At 32.7% G+C, this 27,101-nt stretch overlaps 6 non-coding genes across 6 annotated transcripts; all 6 read left to right on the top strand.

The window, feature by feature from the left end:
• Positions 1-4,131: 4,131 nt before the first annotated feature.
• On the top strand, positions 4,132-6,126 carry LOC138914355 (small subunit ribosomal RNA). The gene has a single exon (XR_011420211.1). It is a non-coding gene; the product is annotated as a small subunit ribosomal RNA (ribosomal RNA).
• A 623-nt stretch (positions 6,127-6,749) lies between these two features.
• Positions 6,750-6,928, top strand: LOC138914365 (5.8S ribosomal RNA). The gene has a single exon (XR_011420220.1). It is a non-coding gene; the product is annotated as a 5.8S ribosomal RNA (ribosomal RNA).
• A 398-nt stretch (positions 6,929-7,326) lies between these two features.
• On the top strand, positions 7,327-11,283 carry LOC138914361 (large subunit ribosomal RNA). The gene has a single exon (XR_011420217.1). It is a non-coding gene; the product is annotated as a large subunit ribosomal RNA (ribosomal RNA).
• Positions 11,284-16,725: 5,442 nt separating this feature from the next.
• On the top strand, positions 16,726-18,720 carry LOC138914354 (small subunit ribosomal RNA). The gene has a single exon (XR_011420210.1). It is a non-coding gene; the product is annotated as a small subunit ribosomal RNA (ribosomal RNA).
• Positions 18,721-19,343: 623 nt separating this feature from the next.
• Positions 19,344-19,522, top strand: LOC138914363 (5.8S ribosomal RNA). Its single transcript, XR_011420219.1, has one exon. It is a non-coding gene; the product is annotated as a 5.8S ribosomal RNA (ribosomal RNA).
• Positions 19,523-19,920: 398 nt separating this feature from the next.
• LOC138914360 (large subunit ribosomal RNA) lies at positions 19,921-23,877 on the top strand. Its single transcript, XR_011420216.1, has one exon. It is a non-coding gene; the product is annotated as a large subunit ribosomal RNA (ribosomal RNA).
• The last annotated feature ends 3,224 nt before the right edge of the window (positions 23,878-27,101 follow it).

Here is a 27,101-nt window from a genome sequence, read left to right as displayed (position 1 = left end):
ACATATAATTCAATTATAGCGATATGGAAATACCATATTATATGTATAAAGAAAAAAAATGTATAATAAAATATACATTGACATACAAATATGGCTAGTTGTATGGATATGCCGTATTCATTATATGGATACGGCATATAGATTATATAAATATGACCAAAAAATATTTTATATTGATATGGCAAATAAAGAAATTACTTGAATATGGAAATAAAAGAAGTTATATTGATATGGAAGAAAATAATGAGTCATATAGATATGTTGGCATCAGTACGAAATATGCCCAATTTACATACACCGGGGCCGCAGTACGAAAAATACCCAATATTTAGACGTCGTGGCCAAAAACATATATAGGGAGGCAGTGCTCGCCGACCGGCCGTATTGTTCAAAATTTATGTTTATCATATTATTTTGGCAATGCTATATATAAATGATATCTTATACATATAATTCAATTATAGCGATATGGAAATACCATATTATATGTATAAAGAAAAAAAATGTATAATAAAATATACATTGACATACAAATATGGCTAGTTGTATGGATATGCCGTATTCATTATATGGATACGGCATATAGATTATATAAATATGACCAAAAAATATTTTATATTGATATGGCAAATAAAGAAATTACTTGAATATGGAAATAAAAGAAGTTATATTGATATGGAAGAAAATAATGAGTCATATAGATATGTTGGCATCAGTACGAAATATGCCCAATTTACATACACCGGGGCCGCAGTACGAAAAATACCCAATATTTAGACGTCGTGGCCAAAAACATATATAGGGAGGCAGTGCTCGCCGACCGGCCGTATTGTTCAAAATTTATGTTTATCATATTATTTTGGCAATGCTATATATAAATGATATCTTATACATATAATTCAATTATAGCGATATGGAAATACCATATTATATGTATAAAGAAAAAAAATGTATAATAAAATATACATTGACATACAAATATGGCTAGTTGTATGGATATGCCGTATTCATTATATGGATACGGCATATAGATTATATAAATATGACCAAAAAATATTTTATATTGATATGGCAAATAAAGAAATTACTTGAATATGGAAATAAAAGAAGTTATATTGATATGGAAGAAAATAATGAGTCATATAGATATGTTGGCATCAGTACGAAATATGCCCAATTTACATACACCGGGGCCGCAGTACGAAAAATACCCAATATTTAGACGTCGTGGCCAAAAACATATATAGGGAGGCAGTGCTCGCCGACCGGCCGTATTGTTCAAAATTTATGTTTATCATATTATTTTGGCAATGCTATATATAAATGATATCTTATACATATAATTCAATTATAGCGATATGGAAATACCATATTATATGTATAAAGAAAAAAAATGTATAATAAAATATACATTGACATACAAATATGGCTAGTTGTATGGATATGCCGTATTCATTATATGGATACGGCATATAGATTATATAAATATGACCAAAAAATATTTTATATTGATATGGCAAATAAAGAAATTACTTGAATATGGAAATAAAAGAAGTTATATTGATATGGAAGAAAATAATGAGTCATATAGATATGTTGGCATCAGTACGAAATATGCCCAATTTACATACACCGGGGCCGCAGTACGAAAAATACCCAATATTTAGACGTCGTGGCCAAAAACATATATAGGGAGGCAGTGCTCGCCGACCGGCCGTATTGTTCAAAATTTATGTTTATCATATTATTTTGGCAATGCTATATATAAATGATATCTTATACATATAATTCAATTATAGCGATATGGAAATACCATATTATATGTATAAAGAAAAAAAATGTATAATAAAATATACATTGACATACAAATATGGCTAGTTGTATGGATATGCCGTATTCATTATATGGATACGGCATATAGATTATATAAATATGACCAAAAAATATTTTATATTGATATGGCAAATAAAGAAATTACTTGAATATGGAAATAAAAGAAGTTATATTGATATGGAAGAAAATAATGAGTCATATAGATATGTTGGCATCAGTACGAAATATGCCCAATTTACATACACCGGGGCCGCAGTACGAAAAATACCCAATATTTAGACGTCGTGGCCAAAAACATATATAGGGAGGCAGTGCTCGCCGACCGGCCGTATTGTTCAAAATTTATGTTTATCATATTATTTTGGCAATGCTATATATAAATGATATCTTATACATATAATTCAATTATAGCGATATGGAAATACCATATTATATGTATAAAGAAAAAAAATGTATAATAAAATATACATTGACATACAAATATGGCTAGTTGTATGGATATGCCGTATTCATTATATGGATACGGCATATAGATTATATAAATATGACCAAAAAATATTTTATATTGATATGGCAAATAAAGAAATTACTTGAATATGGAAATAAAAGAAGTTATATTGATATGGAAGAAAATAATGAGTCATATAGATATGTTGGCATCAGTACGAAATATGCCCAATTTACATACACCGGGGCCGCAGTACGAAAAATACCCAATATTTAGACGTCGTGGCCAAAAACATATATAGGGAGGCAGTGCTCGCCGACCGGCCGTATTGTTCAAAATTTATGTTTATCATATTATTTTGGCAATGCTATATATAAATGATATCTTATACATATAATTCAATTATAGCGATATGGAAATACCATATTATATGTATAAAGAAAAAAAATGTATAATAAAATATACATTGACATACAAATATGGCTAGTTGTATGGATATGCCGTATTCATTATATGGATACGGCATATAGATTATATGGATATGACCAAAAAATAATTCATAAAGAAATTATATGAATATGGCAGAAATAATTGGTTATATTAATATGATCAAATAATACTTTATATAAAAAAGTGAATATCTTTGGTTGGGTGGCAAAGAGAATTAAATATGCCCGATATATAGACGTCGTGGCCAAAAACTACTATAGGGTGAAGTGCTTGTCTGTTGGTCTATATATATACATATAATATTTTATGCGTACACATTATTATTATAGATAGTTAATATCTATCGTATGGGTGGCAAACGGAATTAAATAATTTCGATATTTAGACGTCGTGGCCAAAAACTACTATAGGATGGTCAGTGGTTGTCCACCAATTAATTATTGAACAAACCATATGAATATCATATGCTGTTGTCAATATAATGTATATCAATAATAATAAAAAATAAGGATGGTACAGTAAGTAGTCCATCTACTATTGAACAAAATATATTATAATATATACTTTTGTTATCAATAGAACAACATATATTAAAATCAAAATATTATCCGTATAAATTTGTTTCTTAAATGAAATTAAGACTTGGCTACGCGGTTAATATTATAAACCCATGATAATAAGGTGAAACAGAGGTCAAGTTTCTATTATATATAGAATAACAAATTGTTTCCGACTTTTATCGTTAATCTTTGGTGGCAGGTATATATGATAATTTATATTAAATTATTATATCCCCTGTCGTTTGGGCACAGAGTATCGCTTGCCGGTACAATGTGTTTACAAAAAGCATTATAATAAAATATAATTGCAATATTAGTGATCAAAATAATTTCATATGCGCTCGGTTTTATATCATATATTACCAGAGAGTTATATGGAAAAGATAAATTTTAAATTTATCATCAAAATGCAAATGATTTAACTCAATATTTATATTGGTTAAACAAAAATTGTACATGTGTGGATACAATAATTATGTATGTTGAACAAAAATGATATTTTAGAATGAAATATGTATATATAATATAATAAAAACTTATAGAAAGAACAATATATATTGAAAATTGTGTTATAAAAAAGTTGTACTTTTTCTTTAACATCAATTATAAACTTGTTATATTAGTGGCGAAACAAGTAAAAATTAAAGAACGTATACGAATGCCATATAAAAATGGCCGTATTCGAATTAAAATAGAATTATTTCACAAAGCAAAAAAAAAATATTGAATTAAAATCAATATTTAAGAAAAACCGAACATATAAAATGGAAATAAAATCTATTATATTTATATTACTAATTTCTATTCAAAAAATATGAATGAAATATGAACGAAAACATTATTCTGGTTGATCCTGCCAGTAGTTATATGCTTGTCTCAAAGATTAAGCCATGCATGTCTAAGTACACACGAATTAAAAGTGAAACCGCAAAAGGCTCATTATATCAGTTATGGTTCCTTAGATCGTTAACAGTTACTTGGATAACTGTGGTAATTCTAGAGCTAATACATGCAATTAAAACATGAACCTTATGGGACATGTGCTTTTATTAGGCTAAAACCAAGCGATCGCAAGATCGTTATATTGGTTGAACTCTAGATAACATGCAGATCGTATGGTCTTGTACCGACGACAGATCTTTCAAATGTCTGCCCTATCAACTTTTGATGGTAGTATCTAGGACTACCATGGTTGCAACGGGTAACGGGGAATCAGGGTTCGATTCCGGAGAGGGAGCCTGAGAAACGGCTACCACATCTAAGGAAGGCAGCAGGCGCGTAAATTACCCACTCCCAGCTCGGGGAGGTAGTGACGAAAAATAACAATACAGGACTCATATCCGAGGCCCTGTAATTGGAATGAGTACACTTTAAATCCTTTAACAAGGACCAATTGGAGGGCAAGTCTGGTGCCAGCAGCCGCGGTAATTCCAGCTCCAATAGCGTATATTAAAGTTGTTGCGGTTAAAACGTTCGTAGTTGAACTTGTGCTTCATACGGGTAGTACAACTTACAATTGTGGTTAGTACTATACCTTTATGTATGTAAGCGTATTACCGGTGGAGTTCTTATATGTGTTTAAATACTTGTATTTTTTCATATGTTCCTCCTATTTAAAAACCTGCATTAGTGCTCTTAAACGAGTGTTATTGTGGGCCGGTACAATTACTTTGAACAAATTAGAGTGCTTAAAGCAGGCTTCAAATGCCTGAATATTCTGTGCATGGGATAATGAAATAAGACCTCTGTTCTGCTTTCATTGGTTTTCAGATCAAGAGGTAATGATTAATAGAAGCAGTTTGGGGGCATTAGTATTACGACGCGAGAGGTGAAATTCTTGGACCGTCGTAAGACTAACTTAAGCGAAAGCATTTGCCAAAGATGTTTTCATTAATCAAGAACGAAAGTTAGAGGTTCGAAGGCGATCAGATACCGCCCTAGTTCTAACCATAAACGATGCCAGCTAGCAATTGGGTGTAGCTACTTTTATGGCTCTCTCAGTCGCTTCCCGGGAAACCAAAGCTTTTGGGCTCCGGGGGAAGTATGGTTGCAAAGCTGAAACTTAAAGGAATTGACGGAAGGGCACCACCAGGAGTGGAGCCTGCGGCTTAATTTGACTCAACACGGGAAAACTTACCAGGTCCGAACATAAGTGTGTAAGACAGATTGATAGCTCTTTCTCGAATCTATGGGTGGTGGTGCATGGCCGTTCTTAGTTCGTGGAGTGATTTGTCTGGTTAATTCCGATAACGAACGAGACTCAAATATATTAAATAGATATCTTCAGGATTATGGTGTTGAAGCTTATATAGCCTTCATTCATGGTGGCAGTAAAATGTTTATTGTGTTTGAATGTGTTTATATAAGTGGAGCCGTACCTGTTGGTTTGTCCCATTATAAGGACACTAGCTTCTTAAATGGACAAATTGCGTCTAGCAATAATGAGATTGAGCAATAACAGGTCTGTGATGCCCTTAGATGTCCTGGGCTGCACGCGCGCTACAATGAAAGTATCAACGTGTATTTCCTAGACCGAGAGGTCCGGGTAAACCGCTGAACCACTTTCATGCTTGGGATTGTGAACTGAAACTGTTCACATGAACTTGGAATTCCCAGTAAGTGTGAGTCATTAACTCGCATTGATTACGTCCCTGCCCTTTGTACACACCGCCCGTCGCTACTACCGATTGAATTATTTAGTGAGGTCTCCGGACGTGATCACTGTGACGCCTTGTGTGTTACGGTTGTTTCGCAAAAGTTGACCGAACTTGATTATTTAGAGGAAGTAAAAGTCGTAACAAGGTTTCCGTAGGTGAACCTGCGGAAGGATCATTATTGTATAATATCCTTACCGTTAATAAAAAAATTTGTTAATACAAATTTAATACAAATTACCAATATATATATATATATACATAATAATTATAATAATAATTATACCAAAAATATGATCTTAAAAGTAAAAGATCAAATAAATTTCGAACAAGCAAATCGAAATATTGTAATAATATAATATTATTACAAATAAATTAAATAGAAACAAACATAAAATTCGAACAAGCAAATCGAATTATTAATATAATAAAATATATTTTATATATTTATTATAAACTTTTGTGTGTATATGGACCATAATATACACGCGTTGCGAGATGTATTGGCCAACTAATTTGATGATGATCATACATTGGATAATGCAACAACCTAAAATATACAATGTTGTACCTGGTTTCAGGTTAATGTTTTATATAAAATTATCAATATATATTAACAAACAAATGCCATTACAAATAATACTTTGATATATATTGTTTATATAAAACTAAGACATTTCGCAGCATTTATTTTAGGTATATAAATACATTTATTGAAGGAATTGATATATGCCAGTAAAATGGTGTATTTTTAATTTCTTTCAATAAAAACATATTTGACCAAATTTAAAACCAATATTATAAAACTCTAAGCGGTGGATCACTCGGCTCATGGGTCGATGAAGAACGCAGCAAACTGTGCGTCATCGTGTGAACTGCAGGACACATGAACATCGACATTTTGAACGCATATCGCAGTCCATGCTGTTATGTACTTTAATTAATTTTATAGTGCTGCTTGGACTACATATGGTTGAGGGTTGTAAGACTATGCTAATTAAGTTGTTTATACAAATTTTATAATAAAATTTTATAAGCATATGGTATATTATTGGATAAAAATAATTTAATTATTTTATTCATAATATTAACAAATATATGAAAAACATTATCTCACAATAGTAATTAAACTTTGAGAAAAACGAAGAGGAATATTTTCTTTTTCAATCAAATAATACTGAGAAATGTCTAGCATAAAATATTATCTAGAATTGTCTCTTATTAATGATTTGAAATATGAAAAACGTTGACAATATTATTATTCTTCGTTAATTCGTTACAAATAAATGCCATTAATATATATATACGTCAGCTTTAAACGAATTTAATAAAATGTTTTATCATTATATATAAAGAATTAATTGCAAATAAAAGTTATATACAACCTCAACTCATATGGGACTACCCCCTGAATTTAAGCATATTAATTAGGGGAGGAAAAGAAACTAACAAGGATTTTCTTAGTAGCGGCGAGCGAAAAGAAATCAGTTCAGCACTAAGTCACTTTGTCTATATGGCAAATGTGAGATGCAGTGTATGGAGCGTCAATATTCTAGTATGAGAAATTAACGATTTAAGTCCTTCTTAAATGAGGCCATTTACCCATAGAGGGTGCCAGGCCCGTATAACGTTAATGATTACTAGATGATGTTTCCAAAGAGTCGTGTTGCTTGATAGTGCAGCACTAAGTGGGTGGTAAACTCCATCTAAAACTAAATATAACCATGAGACCGATAGTAAACAAGTACCGTGAGGGAAAGTTGAAAAGAACTCTGAATAGAGAGTTAAACAGTACGTGAAACTGCTTAGAGGTTAAGCCCGATGAACCTGAATATCCGTTATGGAAAATTCATCATTAAAATTGTAATATTTAAACAATATTATGATAATAGTGTGCATTTTTTCCATATAAGGACATTGTAATCTATTAGCATACCAAATTTATCATAAAATATAACTTATAGTTTATTCAAATTAAATTGCTTGCATTTTAACACAGAATAAATGTTATTAATTTGATAAAGTGCTGATAGATTTATATGAATACAGTGCGTTAATTTTTCGGAATTATATAATGGCATGATTATCATTGATTTTTGTGTTTATTATATGCACTTGTAGGATTAACAATGCGAAAGATTCAGGATACCTTCGGGACCCGTCTTGAAACACGGACCAAGGAGTCTAACATATGTGCAAGTTATTGGGATATAAACCTAATAGCGTAATTAACTTGACTAATAATGGGATTAGTTTTTTAACTATTTATAGCTAATTAACACAATCCCGGGGCGTTCTATATAGTTATGTATAATGATATTTATATTATTTATGCCTCTAACTGGAACGTACCTTGAGCATATATGCTGTGACCCGAAAGATGGTGAACTATACTTGATCAGGTTGAAGTCAGGGGAAACCCTGATGGAAGACCGAAACAGTTCTGACGTGCAAATCGATTGTCAGAATTGAGTATAGGGGCGAAAGACCAATCGAACCATCTAGTAGCTGGTTCCTTCCGAAGTTTCCCTCAGGATAGCTGGTGCATTTTAATATTATATAAAATAATCTTATCTGGTAAAGCGAATGATTAGAGGCCTTAGGGTCGAAACGATCTTAACCTATTCTCAAACTTTAAATGGGTAAGAACCTTAACTTTCTTGATATGAAGTTTAAGGTTATGATATAATGTGCCCAGTGGGCCACTTTTGGTAAGCAGAACTGGCGCTGTGGGATGAACCAAACGTAATGTTACGGTGCCCAAATTAACAACTCATGCAGATACCATGAAAGGCGTTGGTTGCTTAAAACAGCAGGACGGTGATCATGGAAGTCGAAATCCGCTAAGGAGTGTGTAACAACTCACCTGCCGAAGCAACTAGCCCTTAAAATGGATGGCGCTTAAGTTGTATACCTATACATTACCGCTAAAGTAGATGATTTATATTACTTGTGATATAAATTTTGAAACTTTAGTGAGTAGGAAGGTACAATGGTATGCGTAGAAGTGTTTGGCGTAAGCCTGCATGGAGCTGCCATTGGTACAGATCTTGGTGGTAGTAGCAAATAATCGAATGAGACCTTGGAGGACTGAAGTGGAGAAGGGTTTCGTGTGAACAGTGGTTGATCACGAGTTAGTCGGTCCTAAGTTCAAGGCGAAAGCCGAAAATTTTCAAGTAAAACCAAAAACGCAATATATACAAATCAAGCTAATATAATATACTTGAATAATTTTGAACGAAAGGGAATACGGTTCCAATTCCGTAACCTGTTGAGTATCCGTTTGTTATTAAATATGGGCCTCGTGCTCATCCTGGCAACAGGAACGACCATAAAGAAGCCGTCGAGAGATATCGGAAGAGTTTTCTTTTCTGTTTTATAGCCGTACTACCATGGAAGTCTTTCGCAGAGAGATATGGTAGATGGGCTAGAAGAGCATGACATATACTGTTGTGTCGATATTTTCTCCTCGGACCTTGAAAATTTATGGTGGGGACACGCAAACTTCTCAACAGGCCGTACCAATATCCGCAGCTGGTCTCCAAGGTGAAGAGTCTCTAGTCGATAGAATAATGTAGGTAAGGGAAGTCGGCAAATTAGATCCGTAACTTCGGGATAAGGATTGGCTCTGAAGATTGAGATAGTCGGGCTTGATTGGGAAACAATAACATGGTTTATGTGCTCGTTCTGGGTAAATAGAGTTTCTAGCATTTATGTTAGTTACTTGTTCCCCGGATAGTTAGTTACGTAGCCAATTGTGGAACTTTCTTGCTAAAATTTTTAAGAATACTAATTGGGTCAAACCAATTAGTTCTTATTAATTATAACGATTATCAATTAACAATCAATTCAGAACTGGCACGGACTTGGGGAATCCGACTGTCTAATTAAAACAAAGCATTGTGATGGCCCTAGCGGGTGTTGACACAATGTGATTTCTGCCCAGTGCTCTGAATGTCAAAGTGAAGAAATTCAAGTAAGCGCGGGTCAACGGCGGGAGTAACTATGACTCTCTTAAGGTAGCCAAATGCCTCGTCATCTAATTAGTGACGCGCATGAATGGATTAACGAGATTCCTACTGTCCCTATCTACTATCTAGCGAAACCACAGCCAAGGGAACGGGCTTGGAATAATTAGCGGGGAAAGAAGACCCTTTTGAGCTTGACTCTAATCTGGCAGTGTAAGGAGACATAAGAGGTGTAGAATAAGTGGGAGATATTAGACTTCGGTTTGGTATCGTCAATGAAATACCACTACTCTTATTGTTTCCTTACTTACTTGATTAAATGGAACGTGTATCATTTCCTAGCCATTATACGGATATATTTATTATATCTTATGGTATTGGGTTTTGATGCAAGCTTCTTGATCAAAGTATCACGAGTTTGTTATATAATCGCAAACAAATTCTTTAATAAAACGGTGCATTTATGTATTTTTGATTTGAAAATTTGGTATAACTCCAATTACTCAGGTATGATCCAATTCAAGGACATTGCCAGGTAGGGAGTTTGACTGGGGCGGTACATCTCTCAAATAATAACGGAGGTGTCCCAAGGCCAGCTCAGTGCGGACAGAAACCACACATAGAGCAAAAGGGCAAATGCTGACTTGATCTCGGTGTTCAGTACACACAGGGACAGCAAAAGCTCGGCCTATCGATCCTTTTGGTTTAAAGAGTTTTTAACAAGAGGTGTCAGAAAAGTTACCATAGGGATAACTGGCTTGTGGCGGCCAAGCGTTCATAGCGACGTCGCTTTTTGATCCTTCGATGTCGGCTCTTCCTATCATTGTGAAGCAAAATTCACCAAGCGTTGGATTGTTCACCCATGCAAGGGAACGTGAGCTGGGTTTAGACCGTCGTGAGACAGGTTAGTTTTACCCTACTAATGACAAAACGTTGTTGCGACAGCATTCCTGCGTAGTACGAGAGGAACCGCAGGTACGGACCAATGGCACAATACTTGTTCGAGCGAACAGTGGTATGACGCTACGTCCGTTGGATTATGCCTGAACGCCTCTAAGGTCGTATCCGTGCTGGACTGCAATGATAAATAAGGGGCAATTTGCATTGTATGGCTTCTAAACCATTTAAAGTTTATAATTTACTTTATAAACGACAATGGATGTGATGCCAATGTAATTTGTAACATAGTAAATTGGGAGGATCTTCGATCACCTGATGCCGCGCTAGTTACATATAAAAGCATTATTTAATACAATGACAAAGCCTAGAATCAATTGTAAACGACTTTTGTAACAGGCAAGGTGTTGTAAGTGGTTGAGCAGCTGCCATACTGCGATCCACTGAAGCTTATCCTTTGCTTGATGATTCGATAATAAACATAAATTTAATTGTGTTTATTTTGTTTGGCTTTTTTAAGTCAGAATATATATATATATATATAAAATATATATATATAAAATAATAATTATATTTAAATAAATTTTATTTAAATATATTTAACAATGGTAGCCATATGTATCGTCATCCTATTAGTGACGCGTATAAAAATATTCTAAGTCCGAACATGCAAATAAGAGACATATGCAAGTATATGTACTTCTTAAGGTAGCCAACTGAATCGTCATCCTATTAGTGACGTGTATACAAATATTCTAAGTCCGAACATACAAGTAAGAGACATATGCAAGTATATGTACCTCTTAAGGTAGCCAACTGAATCGTCATCCTATTAGTGACGCGTATACAAATATTCTAAGTCCGAACATGCAAATAAGAGACATATGCAAGTATATGTACCTCTTAAGGTAGCCAACTGAATCGTCATCCTATTAGTGACGCGTATAAAAATATTCTAAGTCCGAACATGCAAATAAGAGACATATGCAAGTATATGTACCTCTTAAGGTAGCCAACTGAATCGTCATCCTATTAGTGACGTGTATAAAAATATTCTAAGTCCGAACATACAAGTAAGAGACATATGCAAGTATATGTACCTCTTAAGGTAGCCAACTGAATCGTCATCCTATTAGTGACGTGTATAAAAATATTCTAAGTCCGAACATGCAAGTAAGAGACATATGCAAGTCAATGTTCCTCTTAAAATAGATGATTGAATCGTCATCCTATTAGTGACGTGTATAAAAATATTCCAAGTCCAAACATGAGTTATATGGATATGAAAATAATATTAAGTTCTAGTATGGATATGAAAAAAATGAGTTATATGGATATGGGAAAAATAACAAGTTCTAGTATGGATATGAAAAAAATGAGTTATGTGGATATGGGAAAAATAATAATTTCTAGTATGGATATGAAAAAAAAATGAGTTATATGGATATGGAAAAGAATACAGAGTTCTAGTATGGATATGGAAAAATGAGTTATATGAATATGGGAAAAATGATAAGTTCTAGTATGGATATGAAAAAATATTGAGTTATATGGATATTAAAGAAATAATAAGTTCTAGTATGGATATGGAATAAAATGAGTTATATAGATATGGCAAAAAATTTAATGTTCTAGTATGGATATGAAAAAAATTAGTTATATGAATATGGGAAAATTTATAAGTTCTAGTATGGATATGGGAAAAATAATAAGTTCTAGTATGGATATAAAAAAATATTGAGTTATATGGATATTAAAGAAATAATAAGTTCTAGTATGGATATGGAAAAAAATTAGTTATATTGATATGCTAAATAATGAGTTATATGCATATGGGAAAAATACTAAGTTGTAGTATGGATATGGGAAGAATACTGAGTTCTAGTATGGATATGGGAAAAATAATCAGTTCTAGTATGGATATGAAAAAATATTGAGTTTTATGGATATTGAAGAGATAATAAGCTCTAGTATGGATATGGAAAAAATTAATTATATTGTAATAGTAAATAATAAGTTATATGGATATAGGAAGAAAATTAGGTTCTAGTATGGATATGAAAAAAATTAGTTCTATGGATATGGGAAAAATAAAAAGTTCTGGTATGGATATGGAAAAATATTAAGTTATATGGATATTTAAGAAATAATAAGTTCTAGTATGGATATGGAATAAAATGAGTTGTAGAGATATGGCAAAAATATAATGTTCTAGTATGGATATGAAAAAAATTAGTTATATGAATATGGGAAAATTTATAAGTTCTAGTATGGATATGGGAAAAAGAATAAGTTCTAGTATGGATATGAAAAAATATTGAGTTATATGAATATTAAAGAAATAATAAGTTCTAGTATGAATATGGAAAAATATTATTTATATTGATATGGTAAATAATGATTTATATGGATATGGGATAAATACTAAATTCTAGTGTGGATATGGATAATTATATAGATATAGAACAAAAAATAAGTTATATGGATATGGTGGCATCAGTACGAAATATGCCCAATTTACATACACCGGAGCCGCAGTACGATAAATACCCAATATTTAGACGTCGTGGCCAAAAACATATATAGGGAGGCAGTGCTCGCCGACCGGCCGTATTGTTCAAAATTTATGTTTTTCATATTATTTTGGCAATGCTATATATAAATGATATCTTATACATATAATTCAATTATAGCGATATGGAAATACCATATTATATGTATAAAGAAAAAAAATGTATAATAAAATATACATTGACATACAAATATGGCTAGTTGTATGGATATGCCGTATTCATTATATGGATACGGCATATATATTATATAAATATGACCAAAAAATATTTTATATTGATATGGCAAATAAAGAAATTACTTGAATATGGAAATAAAAGAAGTTATATTGATATGGAAGAAAATAATGAGTCATATAGATATGTTGGCATCAGTACGAAATATGCCCAATTTACATACACCGGGGCCGCAGTACGAAAAATACCCAATATTTAGACGTCGTGGCCAAAAACATATATAGGGAGGCAGTGCTCGCCGACCGGCCGTATTGTTCAAAATTTATGTTTATCATATTATTTTGGCAATGCTATATATAAATGATATCTTATACATATAATTCAATTATAGCGATATGGAAATACCATATTATATGTATAAAGAAAAAAAATGTATAATAAAATATACATTGACATACAAATATGGCTAGTTGTATGGATATGCCGTATTCATTATATGGATACGGCATATAGATTATATAAATATGACCAAAAAATATTTTATATTGATATGGCAAATAAAGAAATTACTTGAATATGGAAATAAAAGAAGTTATATTGATATGGAAGAAAATAATGAGTCATATAGATATGTTGGCATCAGTACGAAATATGCCCAATTTACATACACCGGGGCCGCAGTACGAAAAATACCCAATATTTAGACGTCGTGGCCAAAAACATATATAGGGAGGCAGTGCTCGCCGACCGGCCGTATTGTTCAAAATTTATGTTTATCATATTATTTTGGCAATGCTATATATAAATGATATCTTATACATATAATTCAATTATAGCGATATGGAAATACCATATTATATGTATAAAGAAAAAAAATGTATAATAAAATATACATTGACATACAAATATGGCTAGTTGTATGGATATGCCGTATTCATTATATGGATACGGCATATAGATTATATAAATATGACCAAAAAATATTTTATATTGATATGGCAAATAAAGAAATTACTTGAATATGGAAATAAAAGAAGTTATATTGATATGGAAGAAAATAATGAGTCATATAGATATGTTGGCATCAGTACGAAATATGCCCAATTTACATACACCGGGGCCGCAGTACGAAAAATACCCAATATTTAGACGTCGTGGCCAAAAACATATATAGGGAGGCAGTGCTCGCCGACCGGCCGTATTGTTCAAAATTTATGTTTATCATATTATTTTGGCAATGCTATATATAAATGATATCTTATACATATAATTCAATTATAGCGATATGGAAATACCATATTATATGTATAAAGAAAAAAAATGTATAATAAAATATACATTGACATACAAATATGGCTAGTTGTATGGATATGCCGTATTCATTATATGGATACGGCATATAGATTATATAAATATGACCAAAAAATATTTTATATTGATATGGCAAATAAAGAAATTACTTGAATATGGAAATAAAAGAAGTTATATTGATATGGAAGAAAATAATGAGTCATATAGATATGTTGGCATCAGTACGAAATATGCCCAATTTACATACACCGGGGCCGCAGTACGAAAAATACCCAATATTTAGACGTCGTGGCCAAAAACATATATAGGGAGGCAGTGCTCGCCGACCGGCCGTATTGTTCAAAATTTATGTTTATCATATTATTTTGGCAATGCTATATATAAATGATATCTTATACATATAATTCAATTATAGCGATATGGAAATACCATATTATATGTATAAGGAAAAAAAATGTATAATAAAATATACATTGACATACAAATATGGCTAGTTGTATGGATATGCCGTATTCATTATATGGATACGGCATATAGATTATATGGATATGACCAAAAAATAATTCATAAAGAAATTATATGAATATGGCAGAAATAATTGGTTATATTAATATGATCAAATAATACTTTATATAAAAAAGTGAATATCTTTGGTTGGGTGGCAAAGAGAATTAAATATGCCCGATATATAGACGTCGTGGCCAAAAACTACTATAGGGTGAAGTGCTTGTCTGTTGGTCTATATATATACATATAATATTTTATGCGTACACATTATTATTATAGATAGTTAATATCTATCGTATGGGTGGCAAACGGAATTAAATAATTTCGATATTTAGACGTCGTGGCCAAAAACTACTATAGGATGGTCAGTGGTTGTCCACCAATTAATTATTGAACAAACCATATGAATATCATATGCTGTTGTCAATATAATGTATATCAATAATAATAAAAAATAAGGATGGTACAGTAAGTAGTCCATCTACTATTGAACAAAATATATTATAATATATACTTTTGTTATCAATAGAACAACATATATTAAAATCAAAATATTATCCGTATAAATTTGTTTCTTAAATGAAATTAAGACTTGGCTACGCGGTTAATATTATAAACCCATGATAATAAGGTGAAACAGAGGTCAAGTTTCTATTATATATAGAATAACAAATTGTTTCCGACTTTTATCGTTAATCTTTGGTGGCAGGTATATATGATAATTTATATTAAATTATTATATCCCCTGTCGTTTGGGCACAGAGTATCGCTTGCCGGTACAATGTGTTTACAAAAAGCATTATAATAAAATATAATTGCAATATTAGTGATCAAAATAATTTCATATGCGCTCGGTTTTATATCATATATTACCAGAGAGTTATATGGAAAAGATAAATTTTAAATTTATCATCAAAATGCAAATGATTTAACTCAATATTTATATTGGTTAAACAAAAATTGTACATGTGTGGATACAATAATTATGTATGTTGAACAAAAATGATATTTTAGAATGAAATATGTATATATAATATAATAAAAACTTATAGAAAGAACAATATATATTGAAAATTGTGTTATAAAAAAGTTGTACTTTTTCTTTAACATCAATTATAAACTTGTTATATTAGTGGCGAAACAAGTAAAAATTAAAGAACGTATACGAATGCCATATAAAAATGGCCGTATTCGAATTAAAATAGAATTATTTCACAAAGCAAAAAAAAAATATTGAATTAAAATCAATATTTAAGAAAAACCGAACATATAAAATGGAAATAAAATCTATTATATTTATATTACTAATTTCTATTCAAAAAATATGAATGAAATATGAACGAAAACATTATTCTGGTTGATCCTGCCAGTAGTTATATGCTTGTCTCAAAGATTAAGCCATGCATGTCTAAGTACACACGAATTAAAAGTGAAACCGCAAAAGGCTCATTATATCAGTTATGGTTCCTTAGATCGTTAACAGTTACTTGGATAACTGTGGTAATTCTAGAGCTAATACATGCAATTAAAACATGAACCTTATGGGACATGTGCTTTTATTAGGCTAAAACCAAGCGATCGCAAGATCGTTATATTGGTTGAACTCTAGATAACATGCAGATCGTATGGTCTTGTACCGACGACAGATCTTTCAAATGTCTGCCCTATCAACTTTTGATGGTAGTATCTAGGACTACCATGGTTGCAACGGGTAACGGGGAATCAGGGTTCGATTCCGGAGAGGGAGCCTGAGAAACGGCTACCACATCTAAGGAAGGCAGCAGGCGCGTAAATTACCCACTCCCAGCTCGGGGAGGTAGTGACGAAAAATAACAATACAGGACTCATATCCGAGGCCCTGTAATTGGAATGAGTACACTTTAAATCCTTTAACAAGGACCAATTGGAGGGCAAGTCTGGTGCCAGCAGCCGCGGTAATTCCAGCTCCAATAGCGTATATTAAAGTTGTTGCGGTTAAAACGTTCGTAGTTGAACTTGTGCTTCATACGGGTAGTACAACTTACAATTGTGGTTAGTACTATACCTTTATGTATGTAAGCGTATTACCGGTGGAGTTCTTATATGTGTTTAAATACTTGTATTTTTTCATATGTTCCTCCTATTTAAAAACCTGCATTAGTGCTCTTAAACGAGTGTTATTGTGGGCCGGTACAATTACTTTGAACAAATTAGAGTGCTTAAAGCAGGCTTCAAATGCCTGAATATTCTGTGCATGGGATAATGAAATAAGACCTCTGTTCTGCTTTCATTGGTTTTCAGATCAAGAGGTAATGATTAATAGAAGCAGTTTGGGGGCATTAGTATTACGACGCGAGAGGTGAAATTCTTGGACCGTCGTAAGACTAACTTAAGCGAAAGCATTTGCCAAAGATGTTTTCATTAATCAAGAACGAAAGTTAGAGGTTCGAAGGCGATCAGATACCGCCCTAGTTCTAACCATAAACGATGCCAGCTAGCAATTGGGTGTAGCTACTTTTATGGCTCTCTCAGTCGCTTCCCGGGAAACCAAAGCTTTTGGGCTCCGGGGGAAGTATGGTTGCAAAGCTGAAACTTAAAGGAATTGACGGAAGGGCACCACCAGGAGTGGAGCCTGCGGCTTAATTTGACTCAACACGGGAAAACTTACCAGGTCCGAACATAAGTGTGTAAGACAGATTGATAGCTCTTTCTCGAATCTATGGGTGGTGGTGCATGGCCGTTCTTAGTTCGTGGAGTGATTTGTCTGGTTAATTCCGATAACGAACGAGACTCAAATATATTAAATAGATATCTTCAGGATTATGGTGTTGAAGCTTATATAGCCTTCATTCATGGTGGCAGTAAAATGTTTATTGTGTTTGAATGTGTTTATATAAGTGGAGCCGTACCTGTTGGTTTGTCCCATTATAAGGACACTAGCTTCTTAAATGGACAAATTGCGTCTAGCAATAATGAGATTGAGCAATAACAGGTCTGTGATGCCCTTAGATGTCCTGGGCTGCACGCGCGCTACAATGAAAGTATCAACGTGTATTTCCTAGACCGAGAGGTCCGGGTAAACCGCTGAACCACTTTCATGCTTGGGATTGTGAACTGAAACTGTTCACATGAACTTGGAATTCCCAGTAAGTGTGAGTCATTAACTCGCATTGATTACGTCCCTGCCCTTTGTACACACCGCCCGTCGCTACTACCGATTGAATTATTTAGTGAGGTCTCCGGACGTGATCACTGTGACGCCTTGTGTGTTACGGTTGTTTCGCAAAAGTTGACCGAACTTGATTATTTAGAGGAAGTAAAAGTCGTAACAAGGTTTCCGTAGGTGAACCTGCGGAAGGATCATTATTGTATAATATCCTTACCGTTAATAAAAAAATTTGTTAATACAAATTTAATACAAATTACCAATATATATATATATATACATAATAATTATAATAATAATTATACCAAAAATATGATCTTAAAAGTAAAAGATCAAATAAATTTCGAACAAGCAAATCGAAATATTGTAATAATATAATATTATTACAAATAAATTAAATAGAAACAAACATAAAATTCGAACAAGCAAATCGAATTATTAATATAATAAAATATATTTTATATATTTATTATAAACTTTTGTGTGTATATGGACCATAATATACACGCGTTGCGAGATGTATTGGCCAACTAATTTGATGATGATCATACATTGGATAATGCAACAACCTAAAATATACAATGTTGTACCTGGTTTCAGGTTAATGTTTTATATAAAATTATCAATATATATTAACAAACAAATGCCATTACAAATAATACTTTGATATATATTGTTTATATAAAACTAAGACATTTCGCAGCATTTATTTTAGGTATATAAATACATTTATTGAAGGAATTGATATATGCCAGTAAAATGGTGTATTTTTAATTTCTTTCAATAAAAACATATTTGACCAAATTTAAAACCAATATTATAAAACTCTAAGCGGTGGATCACTCGGCTCATGGGTCGATGAAGAACGCAGCAAACTGTGCGTCATCGTGTGAACTGCAGGACACATGAACATCGACATTTTGAACGCATATCGCAGTCCATGCTGTTATGTACTTTAATTAATTTTATAGTGCTGCTTGGACTACATATGGTTGAGGGTTGTAAGACTATGCTAATTAAGTTGTTTATACAAATTTTATAATAAAATTTTATAAGCATATGGTATATTATTGGATAAAAATAATTTAATTATTTTATTCATAATATTAACAAATATATGAAAAACATTATCTCACAATAGTAATTAAACTTTGAGAAAAACGAAGAGGAATATTTTCTTTTTCAATCAAATAATACTGAGAAATGTCTAGCATAAAATATTATCTAGAATTGTCTCTTATTAATGATTTGAAATATGAAAAACGTTGACAATATTATTATTCTTCGTTAATTCGTTACAAATAAATGCCATTAATATATATATACGTCAGCTTTAAACGAATTTAATAAAATGTTTTATCATTATATATAAAGAATTAATTGCAAATAAAAGTTATATACAACCTCAACTCATATGGGACTACCCCCTGAATTTAAGCATATTAATTAGGGGAGGAAAAGAAACTAACAAGGATTTTCTTAGTAGCGGCGAGCGAAAAGAAATCAGTTCAGCACTAAGTCACTTTGTCTATATGGCAAATGTGAGATGCAGTGTATGGAGCGTCAATATTCTAGTATGAGAAATTAACGATTTAAGTCCTTCTTAAATGAGGCCATTTACCCATAGAGGGTGCCAGGCCCGTATAACGTTAATGATTACTAGATGATGTTTCCAAAGAGTCGTGTTGCTTGATAGTGCAGCACTAAGTGGGTGGTAAACTCCATCTAAAACTAAATATAACCATGAGACCGATAGTAAACAAGTACCGTGAGGGAAAGTTGAAAAGAACTCTGAATAGAGAGTTAAACAGTACGTGAAACTGCTTAGAGGTTAAGCCCGATGAACCTGAATATCCGTTATGGAAAATTCATCATTAAAATTGTAATATTTAAACAATATTATGATAATAGTGTGCATTTTTTCCATATAAGGACATTGTAATCTATTAGCATACCAAATTTATCATAAAATATAACTTATAGTTTATTCAAATTAAATTGCTTGCATTTTAACACAGAATAAATGTTATTAATTTGATAAAGTGCTGATAGATTTATATGAATACAGTGCGTTAATTTTTCGGAATTATATAATGGCATGATTATCATTGATTTTTGTGTTTATTATATGCACTTGTAGGATTAACAATGCGAAAGATTCAGGATACCTTCGGGACCCGTCTTGAAACACGGACCAAGGAGTCTAACATATGTGCAAGTTATTGGGATATAAACCTAATAGCGTAATTAACTTGACTAATAATGGGATTAGTTTTTTAACTATTTATAGCTAATTAACACAATCCCGGGGCGTTCTATATAGTTATGTATAATGATATTTATATTATTTATGCCTCTAACTGGAACGTACCTTGAGCATATATGCTGTGACCCGAAAGATGGTGAACTATACTTGATCAGGTTGAAGTCAGGGGAAACCCTGATGGAAGACCGAAACAGTTCTGACGTGCAAATCGATTGTCAGAATTGAGTATAGGGGCGAAAGACCAATCGAACCATCTAGTAGCTGGTTCCTTCCGAAGTTTCCCTCAGGATAGCTGGTGCATTTTAATATTATATAAAATAATCTTATCTGGTAAAGCGAATGATTAGAGGCCTTAGGGTCGAAACGATCTTAACCTATTCTCAAACTTTAAATGGGTAAGAACCTTAACTTTCTTGATATGAAGTTTAAGGTTATGATATAATGTGCCCAGTGGGCCACTTTTGGTAAGCAGAACTGGCGCTGTGGGATGAACCAAACGTAATGTTACGGTGCCCAAATTAACAACTCATGCAGATACCATGAAAGGCGTTGGTTGCTTAAAACAGCAGGACGGTGATCATGGAAGTCGAAATCCGCTAAGGAGTGTGTAACAACTCACCTGCCGAAGCAACTAGCCCTTAAAATGGATGGCGCTTAAGTTGTATACCTATACATTACCGCTAAAGTAGATGATTTATATTACTTGTGATATAAATTTTGAAACTTTAGTGAGTAGGAAGGTACAATGGTATGCGTAGAAGTGTTTGGCGTAAGCCTGCATGGAGCTGCCATTGGTACAGATCTTGGTGGTAGTAGCAAATAATCGAATGAGACCTTGGAGGACTGAAGTGGAGAAGGGTTTCGTGTGAACAGTGGTTGATCACGAGTTAGTCGGTCCTAAGTTCAAGGCGAAAGCCGAAAATTTTCAAGTAAAACCAAAAACGCAATATATACAAATCAAGCTAATATAATATACTTGAATAATTTTGAACGAAAGGGAATACGGTTCCAATTCCGTAACCTGTTGAGTATCCGTTTGTTATTAAATATGGGCCTCGTGCTCATCCTGGCAACAGGAACGACCATAAAGAAGCCGTCGAGAGATATCGGAAGAGTTTTCTTTTCTGTTTTATAGCCGTACTACCATGGAAGTCTTTCGCAGAGAGATATGGTAGATGGGCTAGAAGAGCATGACATATACTGTTGTGTCGATATTTTCTCCTCGGACCTTGAAAATTTATGGTGGGGACACGCAAACTTCTCAACAGGCCGTACCAATATCCGCAGCTGGTCTCCAAGGTGAAGAGTCTCTAGTCGATAGAATAATGTAGGTAAGGGAAGTCGGCAAATTAGATCCGTAACTTCGGGATAAGGATTGGCTCTGAAGATTGAGATAGTCGGGCTTGATTGGGAAACAATAACATGGTTTATGTGCTCGTTCTGGGTAAATAGAGTTTCTAGCATTTATGTTAGTTACTTGTTCCCCGGATAGTTAGTTACGTAGCCAATTGTGGAACTTTCTTGCTAAAATTTTTAAGAATACTAATTGGGTCAAACCAATTAGTTCTTATTAATTATAACGATTATCAATTAACAATCAATTCAGAACTGGCACGGACTTGGGGAATCCGACTGTCTAATTAAAACAAAGCATTGTGATGGCCCTAGCGGGTGTTGACACAATGTGATTTCTGCCCAGTGCTCTGAATGTCAAAGTGAAGAAATTCAAGTAAGCGCGGGTCAACGGCGGGAGTAACTATGACTCTCTTAAGGTAGCCAAATGCCTCGTCATCTAATTAGTGACGCGCATGAATGGATTAACGAGATTCCTACTGTCCCTATCTACTATCTAGCGAAACCACAGCCAAGGGAACGGGCTTGGAATAATTAGCGGGGAAAGAAGACCCTTTTGAGCTTGACTCTAATCTGGCAGTGTAAGGAGACATAAGAGGTGTAGAATAAGTGGGAGATATTAGACTTCGGTTTGGTATCGTCAATGAAATACCACTACTCTTATTGTTTCCTTACTTACTTGATTAAATGGAACGTGTATCATTTCCTAGCCATTATACGGATATATTTATTATATCTTATGGTATTGGGTTTTGATGCAAGCTTCTTGATCAAAGTATCACGAGTTTGTTATATAATCGCAAACAAATTCTTTAATAAAACGGTGCATTTATGTATTTTTGATTTGAAAATTTGGTATAACTCCAATTACTCAGGTATGATCCAATTCAAGGACATTGCCAGGTAGGGAGTTTGACTGGGGCGGTACATCTCTCAAATAATAACGGAGGTGTCCCAAGGCCAGCTCAGTGCGGACAGAAACCACACATAGAGCAAAAGGGCAAATGCTGACTTGATCTCGGTGTTCAGTACACACAGGGACAGCAAAAGCTCGGCCTATCGATCCTTTTGGTTTAAAGAGTTTTTAACAAGAGGTGTCAGAAAAGTTACCATAGGGATAACTGGCTTGTGGCGGCCAAGCGTTCATAGCGACGTCGCTTTTTGATCCTTCGATGTCGGCTCTTCCTATCATTGTGAAGCAAAATTCACCAAGCGTTGGATTGTTCACCCATGCAAGGGAACGTGAGCTGGGTTTAGACCGTCGTGAGACAGGTTAGTTTTACCCTACTAATGACAAAACGTTGTTGCGACAGCATTCCTGCGTAGTACGAGAGGAACCGCAGGTACGGACCAATGGCACAATACTTGTTCGAGCGAACAGTGGTATGACGCTACGTCCGTTGGATTATGCCTGAACGCCTCTAAGGTCGTATCCGTGCTGGACTGCAATGATAAATAAGGGGCAATTTGCATTGTATGGCTTCTAAACCATTTAAAGTTTATAATTTACTTTATAAACGACAATGGATGTGATGCCAATGTAATTTGTAACATAGTAAATTGGGAGGATCTTCGATCACCTGATGCCGCGCTAGTTACATATAAAAGCATTATTTAATACAATGACAAAGCCTAGAATCAATTGTAAACGACTTTTGTAACAGGCAAGGTGTTGTAAGTGGTTGAGCAGCTGCCATACTGCGATCCACTGAAGCTTATCCTTTGCTTGATGATTCGATAATAAACATAAATTTAATTGTGTTTATTTTGTTTGGCTTTTTTAAGTCAGAATATATATATATATAAAATATATATATATAAAATAATAATTATATTTAAATAAATTTTATTTAAATATATTTAACAATGGTAGCCATATGTATCGTCATCCTATTAGTGACGCGTATAAAAATATTCTAAGTCCGAACATGCAAATAAGAGACATATGCAAGTATATGTACTTCTTAAGGTAGCCAACTGAATCGTCATCCTATTAGTGACGTGTATACAAATATTCTAAGTCCGAACATACAAGTAAGAGACATATGCAAGTATATGTACCTCTTAAGGTAGCCAACTGAATCGTCATCCTATTAGTGACGTGTATAAAAATATTCTAAGTCCGAACATACAAGTAAGAGACATATGCAAGTATATGTACCTCTTAAGGTAGCCAACTGAATCGTCATCCTATTAGTGACGTGTATAAAAATATTCTAAGTCCGAACATACAAGTAAGAGACATATGCAAGTATATGTACCTCTTAAGGTAGCCAACTGAATCGTCATCCTATTAGTGACGCGTATAAAAATATTCTAAGTCCGAACATGCAAATAAGAGACATATGCAAGTATATGTACCTCTTAAGGTAGCCAACTGAATCGTCATCCTATTAGTGACGTGTATAAAAATATTCTAAGTCCGAACATACAAGTAAGAGACATATGCAAGTATATGTACCTCTTAAGGTAGCCAACTGAATCGTCATCCTATTAGTGACGTGTATAAAAATATTCTAAGTCCGAACATACAAGTAAGAGACATATGCAAGTATATGTACCTCTTAAGGTAGCCAACTGAATCGTCATCCTATTAGTGACGTGTATAAAAATATTCCAAGTCCAAACATGAGTTATATGGATATGAAAATAATATTAAGTTCTAGTATGGATATGAAAAAAAATGAGTTATATGGATATGGGAAAAATAACAAGTTCTAGTATGGATATGAAAAAAATGAGTTATGTGGATATGGGAAAAATAATAAGTTCTAGTATGGATATGAAAAAAAAAATGAGTTATATGGATATGGAAAAGAATACAGAGTTCTAGTATGGATATGGAAAAATGAGTTATATGAATATGGGAAAAATGATAAGTTCTAGTATGGATATGAAAAAATATTGAGTTATATGGATATTAAAGAAATAATAAGTTCTAGTATGGATATGGAATAAAATGAGTTATATAGATATGGCAAAAAATTTAATGTTCTAGTATGGATATGAAAAAAATTAGTTATATGAATATGGGAAAATTTATAAGTTCTAGTATGGATATGGGAAAAATAATAAGTTCTAGTATGGATATAAAAAAATATTGAGTTATATGGATATTAAAGAAATAATAAGTTCTAGTATGGATATGGAAAAAAATTAGTTATATTGATATGCTAAATAATGAGTTATATGCATATGGGAAAAATACTAAGTTGTAGTATGGATATGGGAAGAATACTGAGTTCTAGTATGGATATGGGAAAAATAATCAGTTCTAGTATGGATATGAAAAAATATTGAGTTTTATGGATATTGAAGAGATAATAAGCTCTAGTATGGATATGGAAAAAATTAATTATATTGTAATAGTAAATAATAAGTTATATGGATATAGGAAGAAAATTAGGTTCTAGTATGGATATGAAAAAAATTAGTTCTATGGATATGGGAAAAATAAAAAGTTCTGGTATGGATATGGAAAAATATTAAGTTATATGGATATTAAAGAAATAATAAGTTCTAGTATGGATATGGAATAAAATGAGTTATATAGATATGGCAAAAATATAATGTTCTAGTATGGATATGAAAAAAATTAGTTATATGAATATGGGAAAATTTATAAGTTCTAGTATGGATATGGGAAAAAGAATAAGTTCTAGTATGGATATGAAAAAATATTGAGTTATATGAATATTAAAGAAATAATAAGTTCTAGTATGAATATGGAAAAATATTATTTATATTGATATGGTAAATAATGATTTATATGGATATGGGATAAATACTAAATTCTAGTGTGGATATGGAAAAAACGAGTTATATGGATATGGGAAAAATAATAAGTTCAAGTATGGATATGGAAAAAAATTAGTTTAATAGTTATAGGTATGGAAAAAAATTAATTATATAGATATAGAACAAAAAATAAGTTATATGGATATGGTGGCATCAGTACGAAATATGCCCAATTTACATACACCGGAGCCGCAGTACGATAAATACCCAATATTTAGACGTCGTGGCCAAAAACATATATAGGGAGGCAGTGCTCGCCGACCGGTTGTATTGTTCAAAATTTATGTTTTTCATATTATTTTGGCAATGCTATATATAAATGATATCTTATACATATAATTCAATTATAGCGATATGGAAATACCATATTATATGTATAAAGAAAAAAAATGTATAATAAAATATACATTGACATACAAATATGGCTAGTTGTATGGATATGCCGTATTCATTATATGGATACGGCATATAGATTATATAAATATGACCAAAAAATATTTTATATTGATATGGCAAATAAAGAAATTACTTGAATATGGAAATAAAAGAAGTTATATTGATATGGAAGAAAATAATGAGTCATATAGATATGTTGGCATCAGTACGAAATATGCCCAATTTACATACACCGGGGCCGCAGTACGAAAAATACCCAATATTTAGACGTCGTGGCCAAAAACATATATAGGGAGGCAGTGCTCGCCGACCGGCCGTATTGTTCAAAATTTATGTTTATCATATTATTTTGGCAATGCTATATATAAATGATATCTTATACATATAATTCAATTATAGCGATATGGAAATACCATATTATATGTATAAAGAAAAAAAATGTATAATAAAATATACATTGACATACAAATATGGCTAGTTGTATGGATATGCCGTATTCATTATATGGATACGGCATATAGATTATATAAATATGACCAAAAAATATTTTATATTGATATGGCAAATAAAGAAATTACTTGAATATGGAAATAAAAGAAGTTATATTGATATGGAAGAAAATAATGAGTCATATAGATATGTTGGCATCAGTACGAAATATGCCCAATTTACATACACCGGGGCCGCAGTACGAAAAATACCCAATATTTAGACGTCGTGGCCAAAAACATATATAGGGAGGCAGTGCTCGCCGACCGGCCGTATTGT

Source organism: Drosophila takahashii, unplaced genomic scaffold, assembly GCF_030179915.1.
Source record: "Drosophila takahashii strain IR98-3 E-12201 unplaced genomic scaffold, DtakHiC1v2 scaffold_183, whole genome shotgun sequence".
Lineage (NCBI taxonomy): Eukaryota > Metazoa > Arthropoda > Insecta > Diptera > Drosophilidae > Drosophila > Drosophila takahashii.
The sequence above is the reverse complement of the archived record's forward strand: the minus strand, read 5'-3'. Positions and strand labels throughout refer to the sequence as shown.